This window comes from Otolemur garnettii, unplaced genomic scaffold (assembly GCF_000181295.1).
Source record: "Otolemur garnettii isolate 467f Iridium unplaced genomic scaffold, OtoGar3 scaffold00038, whole genome shotgun sequence".
Lineage (NCBI taxonomy): Eukaryota > Metazoa > Chordata > Mammalia > Primates > Galagidae > Otolemur > Otolemur garnettii.
Genome location: NW_003852433.1, coordinates 10,276,154 through 10,283,686, shown reverse-complemented (window position 1 = coordinate 10,283,686; position 7,533 = coordinate 10,276,154). Strand labels below are relative to the sequence as shown.

At 37.5% G+C, this 7,533-nt stretch overlaps 1 protein-coding gene across 2 annotated transcripts in view; it reads right to left on the bottom strand.

The window, feature by feature from the left end:
- TAOK3 (TAO kinase 3) overlaps window positions 1–7,533 on the bottom strand; it is a 93,110-nt gene that overhangs the window by 29,554 nt on the left and 56,023 nt on the right. The window lies entirely within an intron of this gene.

Below are 7,533 nucleotides of genomic sequence, written 5' to 3'. Positions count from 1 at the left end.
CCCTGAACCTCCTTTCAAAATACTCTAGACATGATTTATTTCCTATTCTTAACATGGGATGGGCAGAAAGGGGAGGAGAGAGAGAAACCAGTCCCTTATATATTTATATTTTTATTTCAGAATATTACGGGGGATACAAACATTTTGGTTACATAAATTGCTTTTGTACCATTTGTGTAAAAGTTATAAATGTGCCCATCACCCAGGCAGCGAGCATTATACCCACTAGGGGTGAATTTACCCATCCCCTCCTCCCACGATGTCCTTTTTTAACAAATAAGAATACATTCATTTGCTGTCCTTAAGGGAAGAAAGCATTTCTGTGACTTTCGAATGGTTTTTCTTAGTAACTTTTCCTTAGTTCATTCCCAAATAGATACCAACACATTAGAGAGTGCAAATGTGTATTTTGGCACCTCTTGTTTCTTCCCAAGGAAATGTTTGTGATTTTCCAGTCTTTCCTTCAATTTATCATCCCTCTTTATTTTCCCAGTATTCTCTTAGCACTTCTTTCTCACTTTTCCTATCTATTTTAGAAAAAATTACAGGATCATAACTTTGGTTTTACTCTTCATTAAGTGATTTAGTCACATCTATCTACTACGAGGCATTTTTCCTCAACCTCACACCCAAACAAGTTTGACTGGAAATTTTCATGCTACTATTAATTTTCTATACTATTTTCAGTCTGTGGGGCAAAGTCCATTTTATACAAAGAAGAGTTTGTTTTTCTGATCTTTATAGAAGGTGGCCCTGCATACTAGACAGAGTCCCTGCTATCAAGAGAGGGCTGCTCTGTAACCAGATCACGTTATCAAAGTACACCATTAAACATTACCCGAACTTTGAAACCTTTCCAGCTGAAACGAACACTAGGTTTCATATTCATTTCTCTTTTCTGGAGGACAATCCTCTTTAAAGTGTGAGGAATAAGAGCAGAAGATATCAAGACCAAAAAAGGATAGCATCACCAAAAAGGCACCTAATACTCTGAAGAAAAGAAATAGTCTGTTTTGTTATCACCATAATATGTTTTGTTAATAGATACATTTCTTGATAAAAGGGAGGAAAGAAATAGTTTGAAATATGTGTATAAATTTCATTTCCTCAAGCTAATGCTTTTCTAAAGTTTAAGGGAAAAACAATTACAATCAACAGAAAAGGATACTATGTAGTCTTTTCTGATTTTATCTTTTCTTTTTTTTTCAGACAAATATGGCAGTAAAATGTCATACTAGGGTAATGAGTTTGAGGTACATTTTATCCAGACACTTCTTTATTCTTATCTTAGTGCTCCTTCTGTAACCAGATGCCCAGTGCTGAGGCATGGCACACTCTAAGGTACTGTGACACATTTAAAACATGCCATAAGGACTGGCTATGGCCAGCAAAATATTCTCAGGATGGCCATTTTCCTAAGCCAGCAGACCTAAACATAAAACAGAAATGAATTGTGTCAAGAACATTTTCTATCTTCTCTTCTTTTCTTTTTTTGAGACAGAGTCTTACTCTGTTGCCCAGACAAGAGTGCTGTGGTATAGCCGAGCTCACAGCCACCATAAACTCCCACATACAGTGCTCCTCCGCCTCAGCCTCCTGAGTAGCTGGCACTACAGGCACCCATCACAATGCCTGGCTAATTTTTCTATTTTTAGTAGAGATGGGGTCTCATTCTTGCTTAGGCTGGTCTTGAACTCCTGAGTTCAAGTGATCCTCCCGCCTCAACATTCCAGAGTGCTAGGATTACAGGTGTGAGTCACTGCACCCAGCCAAGAACATTTTCTATCTTAATTGGTAGGTAGGTGCTTGCAAAGACAGTGTTCCTACTGCCTACCAGGTCATACTTGGTACAAACACATGGCAAAGCAAATTACAAAGCTCAGTCTGCCATCATTGTATATCACCGAGTTCCAGGAGAGACATTCTGCCTTTGACTCCCTCCTATATTTGGATAATTTACCTTCTTAAACTCCTACCATCACCTTTCATTTGTTACAACCAAACTGTCTAAGTCTCAAACTGTCCTTCTGGGTACGTACAGAGATGCTACATTTTACAATTTTATGTTCCAGCTAGACAGATGAATTTAAATAAAAGTGTAATCAGATGTTTTAGTTTTCTGACATGAACATATAAAAATATCTTACTCACAGTTATGTATGTCTGTTTTTTGTTTACATTATGTGTTTTTAGAATATACTATTTGATGAATAGAATTTAAAAAAAAAAAGACCATAATTCTAGTAGGCTTACGGTTTACAAAATACTTCCACATATAATTTACCTCCTTAATTTTTGTAGGACCTTGGATTCCCATGGTTCTAGGGGGGAAATTCACATTACCAAGGTAGAGAAAGAATGATTACTTTCTGTTCTAAAGTAATAGAGGGAACCAACACTCCCCAAAGTCAAAGCTGGGCCAGGCATGGTGATTCACACCTGTAATCCTAGCACTCTGGAAGGCTTAGGCAGGAGGATCACTTGAGCTCAGGAGTTGGAAACCAGCCTGAGCAAGACCAAGTCTGCGTCTCTACTAAAAATAGAAAAATTAGTTAGGCATTGTGGTAGGTGCCTGTAGTCCTAGTTACTCGGGAGACTGAGGTGGGAGGGTCAGTTGATCCCAGGAATTTGAGGTTGCTGTAATCTAGGTGATGTCATAACCCTCTGAAATGAGGTCAGGTTGCGACAGAGTGAGACTCTATATCTCAAAAAAAAAAAAAAAAAAAATTAAAAAGTCAAAGCTAGAGAGAGTGGTAATTCTAAATTACAAATTGAGTAAGTCTGAAAATGGGAGAAAGTTTTAAGAGATGTAGTGACTATATTTTTTACAGTGTACTTTCAAAAATGTGACCAACTAAAAGTGAGCAGGACTGTCTTGGCACACCCAGTAGGCTGTTTAGAGAAAACCCTCATTCAATCCTTTACTACATAAATGATCCTGGGAGAATTACTTAACCTCTGAAAGTCTCTCAGTTTCTTCATACATCAGGAGGAACTATTATTGTCTTCCTCGGAGTCTCACAAGGGCATAAGCTGACACATGTGAAAGTGCCTAGCAATTAGGAAATTCTGACACATGTTGGTCTCCTTTCTCATGTCAGGCTCTGATAAATAGGTCTTTTTGTTCCCCTGCTTAGTGTTTCTAGTGATGGAGACATTGATCAGAATAAATGGATCCAAGAGAAAGGGCACATTTAATAATAAAACTATGCCTATATCCAGGCTGTGGATTATAAAAATAAATACATACAATTTCTGAACCTAAATTATTACTCACTTCATATGTCTGAAATACATGGAAATAAATACATAAATAATTAAATAATGAACTGTGAAAAGGTGGACTGAAACTTTTTTTGAGAAGTTTCTACAGCTCTTCAATGCTACCCTATTTAATTCCAGCAAAATGTGGGCCTAAAATAAACCACTCCATCCAAAGTGTAGTGTCTCTGCTATGTACACAACACTGCACTAGAAGGCTAACAAGCGACTTCCTAAACATAAAACAGGAGAATGGCAGCCAAAATGTTACCCTTTTAAGAGATCAAAGCTGACTTATAAGATTACTAATTTGTAAGTATTGAAATTATGCATATGATAAATGTGGTTACCTCCACTTCAAACAAAGGAAATTTATAGCAAGTACTTAAAAAGAATACAAGGATTCACATTTCAGCATCAGAAATTTATCATTCCACTTTGTAACACCTAAGGAAAAGATGTTTTAAATTCTTGCTGAAAGTAATAACTGCTAACAGGCAATTTTGCCTTATAAAATTTTACACAAAGAACTCTGAAATATAGACTTAGAAATCCAAATTCTAGCATAGCAAGACTATCATTTATTCATTCATTCATTTATTCAACAGGGAGACACTACTGAGAGGCTTTGGCCATGTGAGTTGGGCATGTGGTTTGGACAACAAAAGTGAAAAATGGTATCAACAATGATCTTAGTGAGTAAGAAGCCGAGAATATGGAAAGAGAGAAGCAACATTTTGATAAGCATCCTCTAGTATACAATCCAGGAAGAGAATACCACTTTCAAGCATTTAGAAACAGGACTGGGCTCATGAGAGGTAAAACAGTAGCATTTGCTGCTACTGTTCTAATACTTTTGTCATTACGTATCCAATAACTTATTCAGGTATCCAATTTTACAATTAGCTAAATAATGAGGTTGCATTTCTGAAACTATAAATGAAAACTTTCTTTTAATAAGTTATTCTTCTGAATCTGGAAAAGCCAAGTAAACAAATCTGTATTTGCAAGGATAGAACAATAATCATTGTCTCTTCCATGCTTTCCTAGAGATTCTACAGTAAGAGTTTCCCTCTTGTGTCCATCTCCCTAATGTATGTTCTGACATAAACTTGCCTAGATGGTAAGACCACTGAATACCAGCAAGAATTCCCTCATAATGCCAAATGCTGAACTGTCTGATAGACGTGGCCTTGGTGCTGTTTATACTAATATCTACTATGGAAACTGCCAAGGACCCAGTCCACTATGAAGTTTTCAGAAGAAATGGCATCTGATACAGCAACAGCTGAAAACACCCTCATGGGTTACTAATACAATTAAAATATTAGGCTTTTCATAAAAACTCAAGGAAGACACTTTTCAAAGAAATCTGATTAGTGAAGAACTATATAAATAATTCCTGTTCCCAGATAACAAATCAACCTGATGTGAACTTTCTTAGAAAAGAAGAAAAAGAAAGGATAAAATGAGAAAAAATGCCATGAAATTCCCTTCCTTTTCCTCAAAATATGGTCAATAATCTCTTCCCTTAGGAAATTACAATAAAAAATTAGAATTCTAATTTTCCTTGGGGTTTCTCCTGGTATTGAAGTTTATAGCCTTTCCTTTGTTACAGATACAGTTGTTCAGTAGTGCATAATAACACAAATATCTCAGTTTAAAGGTATCAAAATAATACACAAAATCTAGCAGTACAAGCCTGCAGCCCACGGGCTTCATACACCTGTCAGTAACCTCATTGAAAAGCACAATGTGGAAAGTGCACACATGGGGAAAAAAAAATCACAAAACTAGGCCTCTGGGTTTATGTTGAATAGGTAGACTTATGAAACAAATTTTAGGGATAGAAATATTTTTTGTCCGTTTACAAGTTGGTTTAAAATATACAGTCATCATTTGTTTATCAAGTAACTGAAAAACGGATTTCTAAATTTCTCCTCTTTTTGCTTGCTCTTCACTTTTAGGCCTCCATGTGACTTGTTGGTATCTCTACTAGAAGATTATAAAGAAAGAGTGAGACCAGAAATAAATCAATATAGTACTGCTACTAATTATGAGAAGTGAGGCAAGGTTTTTGATTATTGATTATACTAAACTTTCAGTTTCCCACGTTTTTTCCTTACTTTTCTGTTATTTATGTCATTCAGTACTTTTCATTTGAGCTGGGATCCATGAAAAACAATAGGATTCATGGTATTTTTTAAAAATCTTAAATACTTTAAGATATTCCAGTGTTGGGGTGGCACCTGTGGCTCAAAAGGGTAGGGTGCCGGCTCCATATGCCGGAGGTGGCAGGTTCAAACCCAGCCCTGGCCAAAAAAAAAAAGATATTCCAGTGTCCTGATTTATACATTCCTGTTGGAACTAGCCATTAAAATAATACAATGGGTAGCAGAATTATAGTACTTGACAATAAAAATTAAAATGTCTATACCAATAGTTAGGTTGTCCAAAATAGGACATGGAACCGTACACCACTTTTCTCTTCCCTTAGTATTTTTTTCTCCCTAAAATATACTAACTAGATAAAGACACCACTGCCCTCAGATAAACTTCCACCAGTCCCAGCTATGACTCCCAAAACACTACATTTGGAGAGGGTACTTCAGAAAACCAACTAATTCTGTGGCTAAAATGACATCCTATCAGCTACTCTGGTTTTAACTCAACACAGGGGCAGAGGCCTTTTAGCAAAATCAAAACTCCATCAGAGAGATTGAGCCCAGCTGTTCTCTGGGTGGGCATTATGTAGTCTGTAGGATTCAGAGAGGTGCCTGAGGACTTTGCCCATGGCCCTGGGGTGGCCTAGTGGGGAAGCAGCTTTTATCATCCACAGAGAGGAAGACAGAGATGGCTGATAGATAGAGACACACACACACATGCACACACACATGCACACACACATGCACACACACATGCACACACACTAGCCCTAGGTGAGTTCACAGACACAGCAGGGGATTATTCTAGCGTGGTTGTAGTATTATCTTCCTGGGAGGTAGAGGAGGTCATGAATGTATGACGTGGGAATGAGGGTGTGGCAGGTGAGAAGAGAAGATAGCCTGTCCCAGAGGGGAAAGCCACTAGCTATAATGTCTGCACCACCCGTAAAACCTGCTGATGGTGCTCTGATGCTCAGGGGTTGTTATTTCTCCTCTCATTTCAACATGAACAGGTTTGGATAAAGGCACAAGTCTCACTAGAGTCTGCAGTGAGTAGGAACAGTTCTCTAAAATACCATATTCCTTCTTTTGTCCGACATCATGGCATGAAGATAATTATTATTTAATATTCTCATGATGCTTTATTTAGAATCAAAAGCATATTTTTAGGTGTTTAACAATCACTAGCAAATGCATAGTGGACATTTTAAGATCTACACTGCACAGAACAACATCCCTTCAAAATGAAAAATTGCCCATCAAAGAAATTACAAGAAACTTTTACAAAAGGACCTTAAAGGTAGGCTTATGTATAAGCAGCCTCAGTTAAATGGCTTGCTTGTAGACAGCAGCATGCACAGCAATATGTAGGTGCTTTAACTTCCATTTTCCTTCTATTTGGGTTTTAAAAGATTATGATGTATTATACATTGCAAAGATAACTAAGCCTTTAAAAGACTTAAGAGATAAAAGTAGAAATCAGGTTTAAAAAAATAGGACAAGAAAAATGATCATTTCTGGGTCGGCCTCGGATGATGTCATCATAGGTTCTAAATGTAATAGCCAAGCAGTGTACACTAACTCTTCCTGCCCATGTGACCTCTAACATCAATTTGGGCAAAACAACTAATATTTCAATAATTTTTTGGCTGAGCAGTGAGATTGGGAAGCAAAAGATTAAAAGAGAGTTTAGAGTGCCCAGGATGAAACGATGTGAGTGTGTGTGAGTGTGTGAGAAAGAGTGTGGGACCGCGCACGCGCACGCGTGGGGGGCCAAGGGGAGGAGGCATGAAAACTAACTCTTCCAGCACACACCCCTTTTGCTACTACAAGGGCATCCAGCAATCACATTTGCAATAGTAAAAATGCTGAAGAATCCTACAGTCCCTTTCCTTCCACAATCATCCCTATTCTCTCCTACAAAGCCCTTCTTGCTTTATCGGGTGCCAGGAAATTCTTCAGGGGTTAAATGGGGAAGTGCAGCCACTACCATTGTTGCAATAAATAAATGAATGAACCATAACGAACCAGCAATCCATCCCTGGGAAGCAAGTATCTTATTTTCTACAATAACATACGTTAGCTAGTAACCATATATTTTTTAAAA